General features: G+C 39.7%; 1 pseudogene; it reads right to left on the bottom strand.

Moving 5' to 3' along the window:
• LOC137056510 (transmembrane protease serine 9-like) overlaps window positions 1-22,132 on the bottom strand; it is a 49,375-nt pseudogene continuing 27,243 nt past the window's right edge.

Below are 22,132 nucleotides of genomic sequence, written 5' to 3'. Positions count from 1 at the left end.
CTACGTTTCTTTATTTATTGTTGAGGATGGAGGAAGAGAAGTCGGAGGACCAGCACAGGTATAGCTGTTGTCCGGATCGTTTCCAGTGGAGGTAAACTGCACAAAACCTGGAGGATCGCTGCACATAAAGGAGGTGATCCATTCCTGATAGCGGGATACTCTGGTGTAAACATCGGGATATTCAGATCGAGCACAGCCTTTTCCAAAGCTAACGATCCCGGACTGGACCCATACAGAGCTCTGATTGCTCACCATCGGACCTCCAATGTCCCCCTGAAAATACAAATCAATGCAATCAATGTAGAAAGAGACATACAGTACACTACTGTTCAAGAGTTTGGGGTCAGTAAGATTTGAATAAACTAATACCTTCATTTAGCAAGGACATTTTAAATGTATCTAAAGTTCACAGTAAAGATGATTTCCATTTTAAATATATCCTGTTCTTTTGAACTTTCTATTCATCAAGGAATCCTGAACATTTATCACGCTTTATAATACTAAGTTCTTAGTATTCCTTTGGGAGTTATGAAAAAAAGTAGTCATTGATTAGCTAATAGTGAATTATCACATTCAACTGAGCGCTATAACGTACTAATTCTTGAATCAGTTTCTTGTTAGTTAATAGTTGTTACTTCAGTGTTAATATTGCATTACTCATTTGTTCCTGTGTAGTTATTCATTACATTCACATTTATGCATTTGTGGAGGCGCTTTCATCCAAAGCGACTTACAACTGATGAGTAAGGGAAGCAATCTGTCATTAAGAAACGCAAAAAGTGACTTATAAACAAAGTTCTGGATATTGCTCAGAGTAGCAAAAGCTAGAATAGGGAGGGAAAAGAGGAAAATAGAAGAAGTGTTAGAATTATAATTTATTTTTAATGATAATAAGATTAAGTGCTCACGAAGAGATGAGTTTTACCTGTCTTTTGAATGAAGCGAGTGATTCTGTCGTGCGGATGGAGGTCATCAGATCGTTCCACCAACCGGGAACAGTAAATGAAAAAGTTCTGGAGAGGGATTTCATGCCTCTCTGTGATGGTACCACAAGCCTCCCCTCGTTAGCTGAGCGAAGGCTTCTGGTGAGGGTGTAGACTTGTTGGAGTGAGTCGAAGTATGCGGGTGAGGAGCTTGTGGAAGATCCATAAGCAAGAGTCAGAGCTTTGGATTTGATGTGGGCAGCGAGTGCTAGCCAATTCAGAGAGATGAAGAGAGGTGTGGCATGGGTCCTTTTGGGCTTGTTGAAGACAAGATGTGCCACTGCGTTATGGATCATTTGAAGCATTTTAATTGCACATGACGGAAGTCCAGCCAGAAGTGCTTGGTCAAGAAGCTGTGTTGCATGGTCTGTAAGGAACAGTCTGATCTTCCTGATGTTGTGCAGCGCAAACTTGCATGACCAAGCTGTCTTTGAGATGTGGTCTTTGAAGGACAACTGGTCATCAAAGATTGCTCAAGATTTCTGACCAACCCTGGAGGGGTAATCAAAGAAGAACCTAGCTGGATGGTAACATCGTGTTGTAGGTTTGGATTAGCAGGGAAGACAAGCAGCTTAGTCTTTGCTAAGTTGAGCTACAGGTGATGTTTTTTCATCCATGCCGAGATTCACGCATGTACTGTGGGATCATCTGGTTCAAATGAGAGATAGAGCTGTGTGTCCTCAGCATATCAATGGTAAGAGAGGACATGTGCCTGAATGATGGGTCCCAATGATGTTGTGTAAATGGAGAAGAGGAGAGGTCCAAGCACTGAGCCCTGAGGAACCCCTGTGGTCAGTTGATGTGCTTTGGATATCTCTCCTCTCCAGGCAACCTTGAAAGACCTACCTGTGTGATAGGACTAAAACCAGTGGAGTGGAGTCCCTGTGATGCCCAGTGATGAGAGGGTGGACAGAAGAATCTGATGATTCACAAAGGCAGCAGATAGGTCAAGGAGGATGAGGACTGATGATTTGGAAGCAGCTTTTGCCAGCCTCAGGGCTTCAGTAACTGACAATAATGCCGTTTCAGTTGAGTGGCCCTTTTTTAAACCTGACTGGTTTACGTTCAGTTCATTAAACTGTGAGAGGAAAGATGAAATCTGGTTGAAAACAACTTGTTCAAGTGTTTTCGCTATGAATGGTAGGAGAGAAACTGGTCTGTAGTTCTCTACAAGTGTTGTGTCTAGTGTGGGTTTTTTAAGCAGTGGGGTTATCCGAGCCTGCTTGAATGTGGTAGGGAGAGATGAGTTGAGGATGTGTGTGAGTGCTGGGAAGAGTGTAGGGGAGATGGCTAGTAGAAGGTGTGAGGGGCTGGGACTAGAGGGCAGGTAGTGGGATGACTGGAGAGGAGAAGTTTAGATACTTCAGCCTCAGTGAGTGTAGATTAAGGAGGAGAGAATATGTTTGGCTGTGGATGTGATTGATTTAAAATCATGTGTGTGTGTGGAGGTGAGAACTAACTGCTGATGATTGTAGTTTTATCAGTGAAAAAATGGGCAAAATGAAAAGTGTGTGTGTCTGAGGTGCAGAAATGACTACAAGAGGGATTTTAGCAGCAGCTGTAACAGCATGGTATTCAAATGAGTTGTTATTGCATAGAGAGGTGTGGGTTGAGTATTTCCAATTGTTAGTAATAACAAAACCTGTGCCTCCACCCCTCCCAGCGTGGCGAGGGGTGTGAGAGAAAGAGAAGTTGGAAAGAGAGGAAGGAATATGAAGCAGATTAGCAGTGTTGCGCTGCCGTCTGCGTGTGATAGTGGAGCCTGGTTTAGAGAGAGTGGGTATGTACCGAAAGCACGTTGTCAGCGAGGAGACTAGGCTAATAAGTACAGGAAAAGAAAATACTTAAGTGTGTTACTAGTATTCGTTCTTCGGTGGAGTCGATCGTAGGTAGAGTCAAAAAAAGATGTCTTTACCCAAGTCAGTCTTCAATACTTGAGTGAGAACAGCTGTGGACGCTTTTATACTTAGCCCAAAGATTAATCAAAGCAGCTGTCAATGGCTTGAATAGAAACAAAACTATGACTCACTAACTGCTAAAAGCCAGCAACCACAATTGAGTGCAGCACAACGTGGCCGCACTTCAAACAGCCGTGGTTAAAATGCAAATATAATTTGCTTATACAGTAAAATTATGAATAGATAAATGAGTGCAAAATCAAATGTATCCTCCTTCTAGCACTTAATATGCTAAGCAATGCAGCAAATGTAGAGTCATGCTTCTTCACTGACCTGCAATTCTCCTAATGTGCTTGTCCATCATTAATGATGGATCAGTATTCTAAAGTGTTACCTTTTGAAGGATCCTCCGACACTTAAGACTGGAGTAAAGATGCTGAAATTTCAGCTTTGCAAATTCTGTGATGATCCAGGCCACAGCCATGGACACTCAGCCATGCTGCCTCGCCGGACTCCCTCGGACCGCCAGCTCCCCCTGGGTTGGAGATTGCCACAACTCTGCTGCGTACTTACAGGCTGTTTGTTGCTCTCCGGCTCTTCACCCCTTTGGCTTCGACCAGTTTCACCCTCCCTCAAGCTCAACCTCTGGCCTTGGTCACTCCAGCTCAGCCCCAGCCATCTGGATCCCCACTTCCACCTCGGGGGGTCGTAGCTGAGGCTCCATTGTGGCCACCCAGGTTATTGACGTCCCATCGTTTCCTCTGCCATCTTCACACAGGGCTCCAATTCCATATGCGTCACCTTCGTCCCCCAGATGTCACCAGCCAAGTCACCATCATGGCTCGTCTAGATTACTGCAATTCTTTATATTGGGGTATTTCTAAATCTCAAATTGCACGACTTCAGCTTGTCCAAAATGCTGCTGCCAGATTTCTTTTAAAGTGTCATAAATATGAACACGTCACTCCTATTCTTAGATCCTTTCATTGGTTGCCGATTTGTCAGAGAATAGACTTTAAAATTATTCTCTTCGTCTATAAACCCCTTATAACAAAGCTCCTTTCTATCTATATGAAGTCCTTCACTCCTATAATCCACCCAGAACCCTCCGGTCTTGTGATCAGGCTTTGTTGGTCGTTCCACGCGCTAGATTAAAGCATAGAGATGAGGGTGCATTTGCGGTAGCCGGGCCATGACTTTGGAATACCTTGCCTTTAGAATATAGAGCTATTCTTGCTCTTTTGTAAAGCACTTTGGTCAGCCTGCGGGCTATTGGAAATGTGCTATACAAATAAAATTGAACTTGAACTTGAACTCCTCCCTCCATCAACTCTGTGGGCTGTCATCTTTGCTGCACTCTGGCTCTGCCCACTCCTCACCATCCCTTCGCCTGTTCCTCTTACTAGCCCTTGGCCAACTCCTCACCCTCCTCCAAAGCCGCCACCCTCCTTCCCTCATCTGTTTGCTTCTTGTTGTGGAGCAGTTATTTTGGTCTTAGTTTCCTTTTAATGGACTTTGATTGTTTTCATTTGTTTCCTGATTTGGCTTGTCTAGTTTTCTCAGCACTCTTTAACTGTCATTAAGATTCATTTAATTATCTCAGGTGTTTGCCATTATTTGTTTGCTATTATTACGACTTAAGTTCCTGTGTTCTCAGTCTTCAGTTGTCAGGTCTTGTTAATGTTACATTGATATTTTATTCCCTGCCTATTGTTGGAAATGTCATGCACGAGACACTACAAAGAGACGCAAGGTTCAAGCAAAGCAGTCAAACTGGTCTGTCTATAACATCTTTACATCGCAAACAATGAAAAAAGAAGCGAAGTGGAATTGAATATTGAAGTTTGTGTGAACCGACCCCTGCAGCATGATATCTCCCAGATCTGCCTTCACTGGTGACAGCCAGGTAATGATAGATGTGATGCACCAAAATTTTGGCAACCTATGTGGTGGAACTTGGCGATATTGTGGAATAAGTCCTGCCTTGTAAATTAAAGAGCCAGACGCTGATTGGTAAAGCCTCGTGTCACTGCAGCTGCTGTTAGAATCTCCGGTTCTCATAAAAATACTTAAAATTGCATGTGCGCATTGTTTGGTCCAGCCTGAAATAGCCGGAAGTGGTAGGTCGTCTTTGGACTTTTTCGCCCACTGTTCTTTGAATACTATGTATTCGGACATACTACTTTGTTGACGTACTGTTTTTTGCATGCTACATATTAGAGAAGTATTTAGATGCAGTTACTGTTTACTTTGTAAGTTGAACAGGGTTTGTGTACCTGACATGTGTTCTTGCCTCCTTCCAGCAGACCAGCACAGATCATGTTGTCTGTTATCTCTCCAGCTCCATAGAGACAGCTGCACTGTCTGTTACCAATTACAGGAACCTCGACTTCCTGTAGAACATTAGGGGACGGGAGGGACACTGTAGGAAAGACATCAAGCATAGCGTCAGTTCTGGCAGGTCATGTTAGTCAAACTCGCATCAGTTGGCTATCAGCTTATCACGTCTACCTACAGGATACGACGTCTATCAGCATACGTAAAAGCTTCTTCAGTACTATCAGCTGCTATCGTGTTTCTCCAGAGCTCATTTAATGAATTTAAATTTGGTTACATAAATATGCTTTTTGCGGCTAGGGATGTATGCTTTCCCCAATAGATATTATGCAATGAATTTAAAATTGGTTACAGAAACATGCTTTTTGCTACTTTTACTGACACTAGGGGTGTATGCTTCCCCCAATAGATATTAATCATGGATTTATATTTGGTTACAGCAACATGGTTTTGCAAGCATGTCCTTGGGGTGATGCTTCCCCCGTAAGATTGGGAAAACAAAAAAACATGCTTGTATCATAGGTTGCTGGGATAGGGGTGTAGGCTTTCCCTAATATAAATTAATAAATTGTTTTTAATATTTCTAATTTAATAAGGGGCATTCAGATTTCGTCGTGTTTTGGGGATGTCAGCATTGGTTTTGTTTTGGGGGGTTATTTCTGCTCTCCCTGCTCTTATCCATGCTAGGCTGCATGGATGCGCTGGGAGTTCTTGCCCAGAACAGAACCATACCGCCAATCCAAAATGTATGCTAATAGTCAATCAATCATATTTGACGATAGTGGTCCTGACAGAAATGAGAAGTTATTTTCCTGTTGAGTTTACTGTAAGTAATGAGTGAAACTCGAATGAATTCTCACCTCCTTCAGCAATGTTTCCCCATCCGGTGACCCAGCTGTCTGTGCCGCTGTTAAACACACTGCGATCAGATGCTAGACACACCGGTCTGATGTAGTCAGTGAAGATGACGGGAGAGCTCAGTTTGAGCAGAGCGATATCATTGTTTTTCGTAAGACTGTTGTAACTGGGATGTTTGATGACTGCCTTCACATCTCTGAACTCTTTATTGGGGTTGAAGCTTTTCTGGGTCTGTTCCCCCAAAACCACAGTTAAATAAAAGCTGGAATATCTGAAATATAGAAATATAAAGATATAGATAAAGTGTTTAAGAAGAGTTTTAAACCTGTAAAGCCTGACATATTAAATAAGTCATAAAAAATAAATAAAATGAACAGTTTATTGAGCCTTTAGATAAAACACAAACTGAGCAAAAATATGCTAAATAGTGCAAATACTGACATATATAGTCAAAAAGTAATATGAAATTCTGACTGCAGATAATGTAAATCAATGATATCTTTAAACAGAGTACTTAGCTAAAATTCACATAAATATCAGTCGTCACTCTATATCTGCCAATAATATGTCTTCAGATAGTCAGTAGATTGAGCACAAATGATTTTTCATGAACATTTTGATCATTTTGGCCTAATACATTTTAATATCAATATGATACAGTAAGCTTGAAAGGATTAGTTCATTTAAAAATGAAAATTTCCTGATAATTTACTTACCCCAATCTATTCTAAGATGTTCATGTCTGTCTTTCTTCAGTCAAAAAGAAACTACATTTAATGAGGAAAAAATTCCAGGATTTTTCTCCACATCATAGACTTGAATGCAAATGAACGGGTTGAAGGTCCAAATCGATAGCCTAGAAATCTAGACGCTCCCTAGCGGCAGCAAATCTAATCTGCCGCGAGTGTCGTCTAGCAACTCTCAATACACTTCTGAGCTGTAAAAACCAAACTCTGGTCAGACCAATCACATCTTGCAGTGCGCATCTAGAGTCAGCGGGCGGGCTTAACATAATGACGGCAGAGTTGTGTGCTACTTGAAAATAAAGAAGCTGGCGAGCGGCGGTCTTTCGAATCGGCTTCGGCCATCACTCTGGAAGACTTGGAGTTGAGCTTTTTTCTGAGAAAAGAACGGCACTTAAGTCATTCTTAAGAAAGGAAGATGTGTTCTGAATTTTGCCGACGAGATAGGGCGAAAGTTTAATCTGTCAACTAGCTCCGCTTTACCTTTGTTGCTTTGGTTGGTTGTGGCGATATCCAATTGCATGCAGAGGGAGTTTGAAAGACAACCGTTTATCTCGCCCCCTGTATTGAGCCCTGTCTATGGTGAGTTTCCAGACCAAACATCTTGATGTGAGTCTGGCTTGTCAGGCTACCAAATCGATGCAGTTTCAAAGGAAGGGCTTCAGATGATCTGCATGATCCCAGACGAGGAATAGGGTCTTATCTAGCCAAACGGTCAGTCATTTTCAAAAAAATAAATCTTGTAATTATGTGCGCCAGTGATTACACAATCATGTCGGAAAGGTCATGCTAGACGTAGGCAGAAGCACCGCCAATGTGTTTACAAAGCACTCATGTGAAGACTATACAAAAGTCTTTTAGCAAAACAAGGTACAATAATGATGTCAGATGATTTTGAAGTTGAAGAAAGACTGTTTTTTGCTAACGGGCGTTTGGATTAGTCCTCACACATTTGCTTGGGACGGTACTTTCGCCTACGTCTAGCATGACCTTTCCGACTTGATTATGTATATATCACTGGCGCTCCGCAGAGCAGCGCAAGATGAACAATTTAGGTTACAAAGTATATACATTTTTTTTAAATGACCGATGGTTTGGCTAGATAAGACCCTATCCTCGGCTGGAATCGTGCAGAGCCTCTGAAGCCCTTCCTTTGAAACTGAAACTTTCAATTGAAATTATGAAATTGATGTCTATTATGTGGAGACAAATCCTGAAATGTTTTCTTTAAAAACGAAATTTCTTTTCGAAAGAAAGACAGCTTGGATGAGATATGGGTGAGTAAAATATCAGAAAATTTTCATTTTGAAGTGAACTAATCCTTTAATAGCGATTAAATATATTCCTTAATTCAAATGCAATCTACTCAAAGCATCTATGAAAGTATTTATTTGAATGAGTTTACCTATCAACACAGTGGGCAGCGGTCAGCACCCACTCTTTGTTGATGAGAGAACCTCCACAGAAGTGTCTGTTGCTCAGAAGAATGCTAGCCTGCCACGGCCAGCGTCCAGCTGAAGCGTTCCCTCCTGCTATCCTGTTGCTGGCGGTAAATGTGGTTCTTCCACATACCTGAGCACTGGGAAGATCATCTGAAGCTGCAAACACACACAAAAAGTTATCCTTTCCAACCCACATTAAATTCCTGATATTTCAATATTTCCCCCTATAGGTTATAGGGGTCTATTTGAGGGGACATCCATTTGTAATGGTGTCCAAACCCACAGTAGATGTTATTGAGTGCACTCATTCTATCCCACATTGCACCACAATAACCGCAACTGTCTGAATTGACTCACTTGTTTTAATTCACTCCTTCAAGTGAACTAAATAGTTATTGAGGGTTTAGGAGGCATTTTTAGATTCAGCCATTGTCAAGTCCTCCTTTCACTAACTGTGCTCACCTAATCCTCATGTGCTGTCCCCTTTATACTGAGCTCTTTTCACTCTTGTCTTTGCTGGTTCGTTGTACATATTCAGTGTGTGCATGTTCAAATCAGTTCTAGCTTTGAAATAATTTGATTTATTTTCTGTTTTGTTTTTTTTCTTTGATCCTGAATTTTTAGTCTAGTCAAGTTTCTGTCTTTATTTTGCTCTAGTTTTCTTCAGTTTGGTTTCTATTTTTCCTTTTTCTAGCTCTAGTTATATGTTCACTCTGCATCTGGGTTCTCCATTTCAGAATACCTGACAATTTGTTGAAGTTGCATTCAAAAATCTGAGGGGACACGTGCCAGATTGAATGTACGGCAATATATATATTGTTTTGTATACATTTTTTTTTTTTTACCAAAGACAGCAGGATCAATTATTTTAATATGTTCTGTACCTTGAGGGTTAGTTTTGTCACAAAATCCTGCAAAACAAATCAGAGGCAGACGTTACATGATGCATACCTATACTCAGTTAAACTATTTAAAGAAACAAACAAATGCAAGTATAAAATTAGACATCTGAAAATAAGGTAAATGGCACATTTCATTAAGACACATTTACCATTTCCTTCTGATGAATTGTCAACACGAAATGCCCATCGACCCATGACGTTGACATTGCTTGTGTATGGCAGGTTTGTGATGTCAGAAACAGGAATTTTTAAGACATTAGTAGAGCAAATTGTGTCATATCCGGACTGTGGATAAAGAAAACACAAAGAAAACAATCCATTAAATCCATAAGCATTTCACACTACTAAAGATCATAAACTATTAACGTATTTTCCACACTGCTTTACCTCTGCAGCTGAGGTGGGGGAGATATGATCATAATGCATGAGTGTAAATGACAGGTTTTTTCCAGACACCAAAACCACCTGGAAGGTCGACTCCTGGAAGAGAGAGTTCATCATTAATGCAAGCATCATTCTGGATAAGTCATTCATTTCAGTTCTATGAAAATACTATGCAATAAAAGTGCATGCAAATTGACAGAAAAACGTACCGTCTCACTCTTTCCATAATACTGCACTTTATCCCATGTAGCAATAAAAACCCACGAAGCAGAGAAGTTCAAGTTGGGGTAATATTGGTTTATATCTCTTGAAGCCCGTTTCAAGAGATGACCATCTGTTACTTGTCGGTAAGAGATGGTTCCTTTCACACGATTATCAATATCTGTCCACAGTGGAGCGATGATGTCTCTAGTTGAGCATAGAGGAAAATTATAGGGATAATACTGGTCAAGAGGCTCATCAAAGGTCAGTTCTCCGTTATTATTCACCTGTAGGATCAAAATATGTTATCTGAATTGTGAAGTAACATCATTGATGTGGAATACATATTAATGTGTGTCATTAATGAATGCGTCTTACATATATTTTGTCATATACATGGCCAAAATACACAAATGGCCGTCGCAAGGGGATCGCTGGAGAACTTCCATCATCCGACTGTGGGGTTTTTTCATCCTCTGCATCTCCATATGGGTAGAATATTCCTAATATTTCCAACAGTATCATTTTGAATGTTTAAAAAATTGAATAAGGAAATTTATAATGCCTATATTTTTCTTTTTGTTATATTTCATAGCAATTTATCATATATTTTGTATTAAACTGTGGTGTTACCCTTAGGCGCACTATCAACACGAAATACCCAGAGTCCCGTCACATTGACATTGCTGGAGTTGGAGAGCTTATTTGCATCAGCCAGAGGGATTGAAAAATAGTTTGTTGAGTTTATTGTGTCATAGCCAGCCTAAATAAACCAAAAATAATTATTTTCAAAAAGGCTTTGCAGCACAATATATGTACATGTTCTCTAGTATTATATTAGTGCCAGAGTTCAGAGATACAGTTCTAATTATTTCTAACCTGAAACCATTGATCCGTAGAGGAGATATTTCCATAGTTCATCATGACAAAAGACAGAGCACCACCAGAGACCAAAACAACTTGAAAAGATGAACTCTGTAAAAAACAAAAACAAAACCTTAATTCTTAAGTAATTATTTCTCTGTCTTTATGCTTAATTAATTCTGCACTGCCTTAACTAAAAGATATGCATCTCAACAGTCAAGTCAAGTGAAATTTGTGGGCAAAAAGGGTTCATTGTCTATTATCAGTAGTGTAATGATGCACTGCTCACACTTAACTCATTTTCAAACCAATCAGCTTTCTTTTGCTTGACCAACTTGAAAATGAGCAAAATCACTCTAGATTGCACAGATTTCTATTGGAAGGACTGGACTTAATTCCGCCAAGCAATGGTAAGCGTGTTACATTGGTGAATCAAAACACAAAGAACCAGGAACAAAGTAAAAGAACTGAGACATCCAATGTGTAACATCCACGGAGAGACAAAACCAGGGGTTTGTCCTTCGTACGTGGCTATCTCAGTTAGCTGGATTTGATTGCTGATGATTTATACACCTACATGTCTACTCTCATTAGAGTGTTAGTAGAGTATTTGTAGGCTAGTAGGGTTAGGTTTAGAATAAGTTGGCATGTTAGTAGAAGTTGGTAGCAGACATTAAGCAGACAGTCTACTTATACCTCAAAGAGAGTTAGTTGAGATGTAGTTGCAAAGCGAATTATAGTCAACAGAATGTTCTAAAGGGACCATCAAAATAAAGTTTTATCGATATCCGAATTAAATCCTAATTACTTGATTTGTAAATGGTTGGAACACAAAAATAAGACCTTAAAAATACCTTTTCCATTGAGAGATTTAGCTTACCGACTGTGAGTTGTTAACGTATGGTACTTTATCCCAAGTAGCAATAAGCAGCCATGCAGCAGTGAAGTTCAGATTGGGAAAATACTGGTTAATGTTGTTTGAGGCTGCTAGTAAGAGTCCACCTTCGGTGACCTGACGGTAGGAGATGTTTCCAGTGACAGTGTTGTCCATATTTGTCCAAAGTGGGGCAATGATGTCTCTGTTGACTTGCGACAGTAAATAATTGGGTGCCGGCTCTGAAAGAGGCCCGTCAAATGTCAAAAAGCCGTTGTTATTAACCTGAAGCAGAGGTAAAACAATATTTTAAAAGAAATTTGGCAGTACAAAACAGAGACTGGAATTTAAATAAAAAAAGCCAAGATTCTTTTCTTGCAAATGATCAATGCATGATCGGTTTTATTGTAAAATTAAGTGTTTTAAATATGGGCTATTCTACAGAATTGGTTAAAAGTCTTTAAAAGTCCCCGTGGCCACCTGTACGCTAGTGTAACCGTGCAAAGGATGCCCTTACTCAGGGAGTAAAACCAGCGGAATTGGGAAGTGAGATTGTGGTGTGGCAGAGGGGACTCTACCCCCACGGAGGTCATTGAGTCTCGAGCTAAGCATCGTGATGGCCATGACATGACTTAACAGTAGTACGTGTGCGATACAGTGTAACATATGAGACAGCTTGTTTGTGTGAAGTGAGAAATTGTTTTATGCTTGTGTGAGGTTATGGAGGGTTGCATGATTGACTAAAATTATGTGCGAAACTAAATGCTGCTCTGTCTCTGCAACCGTTGTGACAGTCAGTGGCAGTTTAGTTTGAAACAGGGTATGGTTCACATGAACAGTTGCTAATGTGAAAGCTGTCATGCGGTGCTCGGTGTGCACAGAGGTACCGAACCCGACACTAGCTGGAGGAGGTGGTCTGAGTTCGGTTGCACTCGAACTGTGCCGTGATTCGTGTGAATGTGAAAGCAACTATGACTTGGGTTTCACTGGTGTGTAAAATTATGTTTTTTTGTGCTTTTTGTGCTTTGTCATTGTGGGGTATGGAATGAATTTTGAAATCTTTCTGAATGCACTGTATACACACATACATATAATTAATGAAGACAATGTTCTTACATAAGTCTGTTGATAAGCACGTCCAAAATATACAAAGGGATTTCCCAAGAATACTACAGGAGAGGGTCCATTAACTTCAGAGTCTCCATTTCCAAAAGGGTAAAAAAGGTCTGTGAAATAAAAAATATTACAAAAACAGAAAATATTGCAGAAATTAGAATTTTAACTGCCTATACAGTTTCCAGCGGTAGAAATAAATGATATTTTTGCATGGTTGTATTTCAGAGTACGTCACAATCACTGCGTAGCCTACATTGTGACTAACGTTATATAAACATCGTTGATGAATAAAGATTAGTCTAAAATGTAGTTTAGAAAACTACAACTAAAAACTAAAAGCACTGGTTTTGGTTTTGTCGGAGGGAAAGAAGAGTGTTTTTGCTTGCGATTGCCAGATATCAGTAATTTAAAATAGTAAAAAACAGTAAAAAAAAACACGAATACTATCCAATGTTTTACCTAACCATGTGCAATCTGGCAACCATATGTACGCAAGCTCTCTCTCGTGTGTGGATGATCTGAAAACACCATTAAACAAGTGGGCTGCATTTTTATCTCCATTTGAGATGTTCTGCTTAAAGTGTCATTCAGTCGGTCTGTGTTCTGTCAGGACTCGCGAACCGCTTCGCTGAACAGCTAAACTTGTGTGAGCTGCTGAAATAAGCCAATGAGAGCAGAGCTCAATATTAATATTCATGACTCTTCCAAATAAGGCAAAAACAGAGCATTACATCCTAGAGACAAGTTCTAGGGTTGTAAATGGACCTGTAAAACTGTATCTGGACAATGTTTGCCCTTAAATAAGTCAAATACCCTCTATGTAGATATCAGAGAACAATGTAGCATATTGTTTCATGTGCCGATTTTCGATAATGCGATTTATCACGATAATGAATATGCATGATATTGTTATCGTGGGCACTTTAAAATATCGTAAATAATAATTTATTAACAATTTATAATTTTTTTATAATGCACTCAAGAATACTTTGCCCATCAACCGTATAAATGCTCAACACGCTGTATTCTGCGTCAAAGGGAAGCGCTCAGGTGTAAATGAGAAGCACACAAACGAGTGAAGGAGACGCGCTGCTGAAGTGCCGCTCAGTGACAGCAGAGGGCGCTGATGAACTGCAGAATGCAGCTGTTACCCTGGAAACCAGCAAACAAACAAAACCGCTTTGTAGTTTTTAAAACAGCCATTCGTTTTTTGTTCATCACAGCACCAAATACTTAATACTTAAAGACTTATTAGGCTATTTATTTTTTGAAACTTAATAATTTTTATTTTTTAATCTGGACTAAAACATGCCCTAATGATTAGAAATGTTCTAATTATTTGTTCAGTAAAACTTTGAGATATAAGACTTCATTAGTTAACATGTTAATTTATTATTACCAAACTGACAATGAAAAATACTTATAAAGAATTAATCATTCTAAGTAATGTTAATTTCTTAGATACTGTTTAATAACATTAAAATCAAAATAACTTTTTTAATGGACCTAAGATAAAACTAACAATGATCAGTATTTCTTAACTAACATTACCAAAAACATTATACTTTCTGTACCAAATGTAGCTATTGCTTAATCTTAGTTCATGCATTAAATAATGAGACCTTATTTGTTAGCCCACCTGTTGTTCTTTATAGCCTTATTCTTTTGCACTTTAAAGCAGCACTAGGTAACTTTTCAACCTTCATAATATATTTTTTAAGACTCTTGTGATGATACATCGACTTACAATAGGTTGAATGACACGTCTGCCATAGCCTGATGGGGTCTGTATCGTTTTTAATCGTACTTTTAAACTTCGGGTTTCGGGTAGTAACCCGAGAACAAAAAGAACTACAAAATTCTTTACGGCATATACACTGTAAAAAGTAATTGTTGAATCTACTAAAGAAAAACTTGTAAAATTAACTGATTTTGGAAAATTTGTTGATTTAACTTGAATATACTGAGTATTGTGAACTTTTAGGTGGATGCAATAGCTAAACTAAGCAAGTTTAGTACATTGTACTTAAGAATGTTGAGTGTGTTGTACTAAATGCATGTTCACACTGTTAAATCCAACAGCTGTTCTTACTAAGACGTTTTAGTAAACTTACTTAATGTCCAATAATTAGAATTTACTTAAAACAATTTAGTAATCTGAACTGTTTGCATGCTATGCCTTTGTTACTTAGAAAACCCAAGTAAACATTACTTGACTGGTTTGAGTACCATTTTGGCAACGGAAAAAAACACACACAAAAAACAGGTGGGCGGGCAAAAGGTTGAGGCGGGGCAATTCTTAATAGACTTTTCACTCATTTCCTCCACTTCTGCAGTCATCGTTCTTCTTAGTTGCATTCACTCATTTTACAGTCATCTTGAATGTTATTGAAAATACAACTAAATACTTTGGGAAAGCGTCACATAAGCTGACTTCATAAATTTATGTTGATTGCCTAAAATTTCTCACCATTACGGTGATAAGTGTTCCCTTTGGTTGGGCACTTGGAACTTAATTTATATTACTATAAATCTCTTCCTATTGATGCAGCAATGCAACACGAAATCACAGATTTCAAAGGAAGGGAAGTAATAAATATACACACACACACACACACACACACACACACACACACACACACACACACACACACACACACACACACACACACACACACACACACACACACACACACACACACACACACACACACAGTATGTAATACCAATTAATGATATTTTATTGCTAACACCTCTGACAAATGTTTAATTGTGTTGATATAATGACTCTATATTTGTGACTATATATATACACACACACACACACACACACACACACACACACACACACACACACACACACACACACACACACACACACACACACACACACACACACAATGGTAACATTTTTTTTTTACACTTAATGAGACCATTACAAGTTCATTTGCTGTCATTATTGGGGTTATACTGACAAAAGACAGCAAATAAAATGGTAAAATAAAGCCAAAAATAATAAAACGGAGTTATGATTGCCTTGTGATTAATTTATTCATGCTGCAATGCATCCTGGGAGTACACTTCCTCAGCTCACAGACAGAATTATGTCGACTTGAAGGGTTTAAGTAAGGTCAACTTGATGCAATTAGGCTTACTTAACTGAGTGTTAAGTTCAGCTTACTTGAGAATTTTAAGGCAATCAGTTTCCACACATTCTTCTAGAAACAATATGAAAACACACTTGAAAGAGATGACAAGCGTGTGATTTGGTTGGGTTCGTTTATTCAGTCAGCACACAGTACAATACCACACTATATGCTGATCGTCTCGTCAAACCTCTCGTGAACAACAAACAAACTCTTCTTCTTCTCTTTTAGGTCTACCCCGGGGTTTCGCACCTGGCTACCGCCACCCATTGGACACCCTTCGCAGCTGTAAGTATACTACAAATTTACATGGATGTACTGAATAATTAACCAGCAAATATTAATAACAGAACGGAAATTATATAAACATAATAAACATTAGGTGAGTCTAGCTTTATATTCACAATTATATTAATCTATATATATATATATTCTAGATTTTCCGCACATTTCCAGCGCTGAAGTACCCCTTAAGTAAAAACATATTTTTTTCCCTTCTATACCTGCCTCCTGTTATTATCTGCCGAACAGGTCCACACTGCCCAATAGAGCAGAGGTTGGAACTTTGGGTTTCCAGCAACACAGTCTGGGTTCGAATCCGGTCCTGACAAATAGTTTACTATTTTTATAGCCTACTTTTAGTACATTTAGTTTATGATGGTGAACATAAAATCATACTTATAGTTTACTATTTATTTTGCACTTTAAGTATACTGCTATGTTCATATTTAGGTCTCAATTTGTAATAGCCTACTTGAAATATACATTTAAGTTTACTTTAACTCATTACATTATAATTAATTCAGTTAAGATTTTTTTTCTATTTTAACTATTTCTAATTGATGGCCTTTATCATGGTAATATTACTGATATTAACCCATAGCACTACACAACTAAACGAATGAACTTACCAATTACAAATGAACTGTAATCAGATGACCATAACCAATTAGAGGCTACTGGGGGGAGAAACAGAAACAAGATTCGCTATAATATTTCTATTTAATTTCACAAACAAATATAAAGAAATGACAAGTAACACTGAACATGACATTTTGAAGCAGAAAACCTGAAATAGCATTATCTTGTAATAATAAAATGTTATAATCATTATTTTATTTAAAATTTATTTTTCCCGCCAGTTTATCTGTTTAGAGGTTTAGAAACTTAATGTGTTTTAGAAACTGTATTCATGTGTATGAATAAAGAATATATATATATATATATATATATATATATATATATATATATATATATATATATATATATATATATATATATATATATATATATATATATATAAAATAATGTCTAAAATGATTATTTTCTCTGTGCTTAGCTATAGTTGTCCTTTTCAAACACCTGCTGTTGGCTGTTGTATTGCCATTGTTGGAAATACTAAATTCTTTGCATTCATTTCTAAAAAATATATGCATAAAAAAACGTTCAGACTTGTAATAAATATTGACAAAAACATATAAACACTTACTGATGAGAAATATCAGCATCAGGCTCTTCAGATACTCCATTGTAATGAAAGCAGATTCAGCTGGCTCTAAAAATAGAGAGGAGCTGAGGAGAAAACATAGATATAATAAATAATCATGAGTCAACACTATTAAAAATAAAGGTTATTAAATGTTTTTTTGGCAGGGTGTATGGTTCCATGAAGAACCTTTAAAATCCAAATTTTAGAAAAAATTCAAATTTTAGAAAAAAATTCACAAATCGGTTCTTTGGGGAACCCTTTTTCCATGAAGTTTAATATCACTAAAGTTCAATATCTACCATAAAATCAGTCCATATAGCAATGCTATGGTCTAAGACTTAGTATGTAGTGCAGAATGTGAACTATTTTTATTGTGTCTTTCTAGCGGTTATTTGTCCTTTCAGGAGCTTGGCATATGTCATTTTATGGAATAGTTTAAAAATTAAAATGGTCCTGCAGTTTTTTTTTTTTGTTTTTTTAAATGAAAATACAGCATATGAGAATTGTTTCGGCAGGATCATGTGACACTGGAGACTGGAGTAATGATGATAAATTCAGCTTTGATCACAGGAATAAATTACACATAAAAAAACATTTAAAAAAGTTTTCATTATTCCAAACTGTTATTGCTAGTGTGTAAAATAATGCATGTAAAATAACTAGCAAATTATAGCCTATATATGATATATAATGTTCCTTCACAGGACATTATTACCACGTTTAAGTGAACATAACATTTTGAGTTTCATAAATCATTTTCAAATGACTGTGATATTACTGAAGAAAGCCTGAAACAGATACGCAAACATTTACTATGATCCTGAAAACTGCTGTGTTAATGTTTTTTTGTGCATTGATTGTCAAAAAATTGGTAATAACAGCACATTCATATAACAGAAGATTCACTTGTCATTGTTTTGTCAGAAGCCAGATAAGAACTGCCTCTGAGAAAAGGGATGTATTCCAGAAAGCAAGGTTAACTTACCATCACATATACCCTGAACTCTCGGTTGATTAACCCAAACCTTGTTTACTTGAGGTTTTCTGTTTCCAAAAATGAATCCTGGAGTAATGCCGCGTTCCAGGAAACCCGTAACCGTGATTTTTCAACCTTCTACGCTTTAAAGTGCACTGGAACGGCCGTCAAACCCGTGACTTCCCACCCGTGAACTCTTTTTTAAATAATTGTTTTTATTTGTCATTTTTATATGCTTTATTTGAATATTTAGTTTGCATTATGGTACAGCAAAATTAAAACATATCAATAATTACGAAAAACATCAATAAAGGGGAAAAAACAAACAAACATGAATAAGCGATACCATAGTTCAAATAAAACAAAAAGCACAAAAAAGGACAAAAAAGGGCCTTATTCAAATTAATAACAATTACAGATTGAGTACAGTGAAAAGTTTGTAGGCTGTGCAAACTCCATGTTCCCTTTCAGCCGTCGAACTTCAATGACAAATTAGAATCACTTTTATGAGCCCTATTAGCTTCAAGATATAGAAAATGGGCCAATGAACATTGCTGTGTGTGATTTGCATATTGCACCCCGCCCCACGGCACGGGTATAAAGCGGAAGTGATTGCCAAGCACTAGGCGTGGCCATTACCATTTTTTTTTTTTCGATACAATACCGATACTTTCAAGGCCAGCAACAGCAATATCAATACCGATATCGACACTTCTAAACTGAAAATTGTAATTATTAAATGTATTAAATTATAAAATTTACTAAGAGTAAAAGGTGTAAAGATACCCAGTTAACATATTTGAAAGGTATCTTAACATTCAATCTGCCTTAATTGCAACTGATTAGATCGTATTTTTGATCTAATCCAGTTGTCCAGTTGGTGTTGAACTGCTTGAATTCACTCAAACACAGAACACCGGTCCCACTGAAACATTTTCAGAGGCTTCTGGGGCCTATGGCATCTGCAGTTGCAGTAACGGCACTCGGATATGAGACTGCTTCACGACCGAGTCCCAAGATGGGTGTGGCACAGCAGGTCCCTCCGTGTCTCAGTGACGCTGAGATGCCGCCAAACCTTCAACCCGTGGTCGGACCCTTAAAGGTCCCGTTCTTTGCGTGTTTCGAAGCTTTGATTATGTTTACAGTGTGCAATATTACATGAGTTCATGTTTCGCGTGTAAAAAAACTGTATTTTTCACACAATTTACTTATCTGTACAGCGCTGTTTCCTCTCTCCTAAAAACGGCCTGATGATTTCCTTGTTCTATGCAGTCCCTCCTTCAGAAACACGTAACGAGTTCTGATTGGGCCAGCGCTTCCCGTGTTGTGATTGGACAGCAGCTTAGCGCACTTTGCCGGAAAGGTCCCGCCTCTTACCATAACGGGGAGATGCAAACGCTGAATGCTCGCTCTTCTCCACGTGATGGAGCAACGAGACCACGCCCCCTATCGAAGAACAGGACCTTTAATTTCTATGGGCAAGAGTGACTCTAGTCCAGGCATGCTGTTTTCTCCATTGATGCCTCATCCACCGGCTGGAGTGCCACGTACAATGGGCTTGCAGTTTCGGGTCTGTGGACGGGGCTTGAATTGCAATGGCATATTAATTGCCTGGAGTTGTTAGCAGTTTGTCTTGCGTTGGGCCGCTTCAAACCGCTGCTACATGGCAAGCATATTCTGGTCTGTATGGACAGCACTGCGGCAGTTTCATACATCAACAAACAGGGTGGTCTACACTCCCGTCGCATGTCACAACTCACCCGACATCTCTGCTAATGGAGTCAGGTACATCTGAGGTCGCTTCATGCCATTCACCTTCTGGGCCTGTTCAATTGTGTGGCAGACACAACAGCCAGTGCCCCTGGGAGAGTGGAGACTCCATCCCCAGATGGTTCAGCCGATATGGAGCCGCTTCGGGATTGCATAGGTAGACCTGTTTGCTGCCTCGGACATGGTCCATTGCTAGTTGTTCTATTCCCTGGCCGAGGGGACTCTCGTCACAGATGCCCTGGCACACAGCTGGCCCTAGGGCCTATGCAAGTATTTGTTTCCTCAGTGAGCCTTCTCGCACAGACTCTGTGCAAGGTCAGGGAGGATGAGGAGCAGGTCATGTTGGTAGCTCCGTATTGGCCCAACAGGACTTGGTTCCCGGAACCAGTACTCCTCGCGACAGACCCTCCCTTGGCCCATTCCTCTGAGGAAGGACCTCCTGACTCAGAGACAGGGCACCCTCTGGCACCCGCAACCGGACCTCTGGAAACTCCATGTCTGGTCCCTAGACAGGACGCGGAGGATCTAGGTGGTCTACCACAGGTTGTGGTAGACACCATCACTTCCGCTAGAGCGCCCTCTACGAGGCACCTCTACGCGTTGAAGTGGAAACTGTTTGTTGACTGGTGCTCTTCTCACTGGAAAGATCCCTGAAGATGTTCGGTCAATGCCGTGCTTTCCTTCCTACAAGACGGGTTGGCGAGAAGGCTGTCTCCCTCCACCCTCAAAGTTTATGTTGCCGCTATCGCCGCTAATCATGATTTGGTAGATGGAAAGTCCTTAGTGAAGCACAAACTGATTGTCAGGTTCCTGAGGGGGGTGAGGAGACTAAATCCACCTCGCCTCCCTCTGTAGGGGACCTGCAGGCATTTTCGGTTGAAGAATCATGTCTGGAATTCGGGCCGGACAACTCTCATGTTATCCTGAGACCGTTATCCTGGAAATGTGCCCAAGTTTCCCACCGCTCCCTTTCGGGAACAGGCGGTGAGCCTGCAAACGCTGCCCTTGGAGGAGGCAGACCCAGCCCTGGCTTTTGTCTGTACCATCCGTGCCCTACGGACTTACGTTGACAGAACGCAAAGCTTAAGGACCTCAGAGCAGCTCTTTGTCTGTTACGGAGGACAGCAGAAAGGAAAGGCTGTCTCCAAGCAGAGGACAGCCCACTGGATAGTGGATGCCATATTCTTGGCGTATGAATCCCAAGGCATAGCCCGCTCTGCCGTCTCAGTATGGTGTTGTTCCCCTGCCTACAATGGCCAGGGGCCACCCCTGGAACTTCCGTATGTTGTACTGCCCACGGCCAGTCCATACGTGTATTCTCCACATGGTAACTCCCTCTTGGGGTGACGTGGCTTCCGCAACAGCCCCCCCGGGCATGCTTTTCCAGAGCCACACCGGTCTCGAGTCCTCTGAAGGAGCTCGGAGGCAAATAAGGATGAGAGATCACCACACCTGGATTTGACGTTGAGTTGTGTTTACATTTTATTATGTGTGTGCGCGCAGCAGATGTCCAAGAGGGGCTGCCCATGTTACTTTCGTTTTGTTTGGTTAAAGTCTTTTAAATGTTCGCCGGTTCCCGCCTCCTTCTTCCCCCCTCGAACATATTGTAGGCTATTACAATATCTATGTCCAAATTACCATTACACATACACGCAACAACGATATGCCATTTGACCCATAACGTCACCACCACTGTGACATAACTGTTGTTGATGCCTCTCGTAACCCAGAAGGAGCGAGCGTTGCAGGAGCAGCAATGGATGAAGTAAAAGTAAAGATGGTGAGTGGAGTATGATATTGTTGACAACGAGTTTCATTAGCCCATTCATGACGCTGTGATGTTGACAGAGGTGCAGGATAAAAATAAAGCATTTTAATTTGAATGATTTTAGCGTGTGTGATTTATTGCGGGCACGGCACGGGTCGGTGTCGGGCCAAATATTCATTTAATTTAGATATTTTCACGGGTCACGGGTCGGATCCATAGACCGTAAACAAATATGGACGGGTATAGACAGGAGGAGACGCTCAGAAGCAATCTTTTACTGTCTATGAGGCAGTCGGGGGGACGTGGAGACATATCATCCATTTCCGCTTGGCAGATTTTTGAAGCTTTTAGGCGGCCTGCACGGCGCGGGCATCTTGGGAC

The sequence above is a fragment of the Pseudorasbora parva genome, chromosome 21 (assembly GCF_024679245.1).
Source record: "Pseudorasbora parva isolate DD20220531a chromosome 21, ASM2467924v1, whole genome shotgun sequence".
NCBI lineage: Eukaryota > Metazoa > Chordata > Actinopteri > Cypriniformes > Gobionidae > Pseudorasbora > Pseudorasbora parva.
The sequence above is the reverse complement of the archived record's forward strand: the minus strand, read 5'-3'. Positions and strand labels throughout refer to the sequence as shown.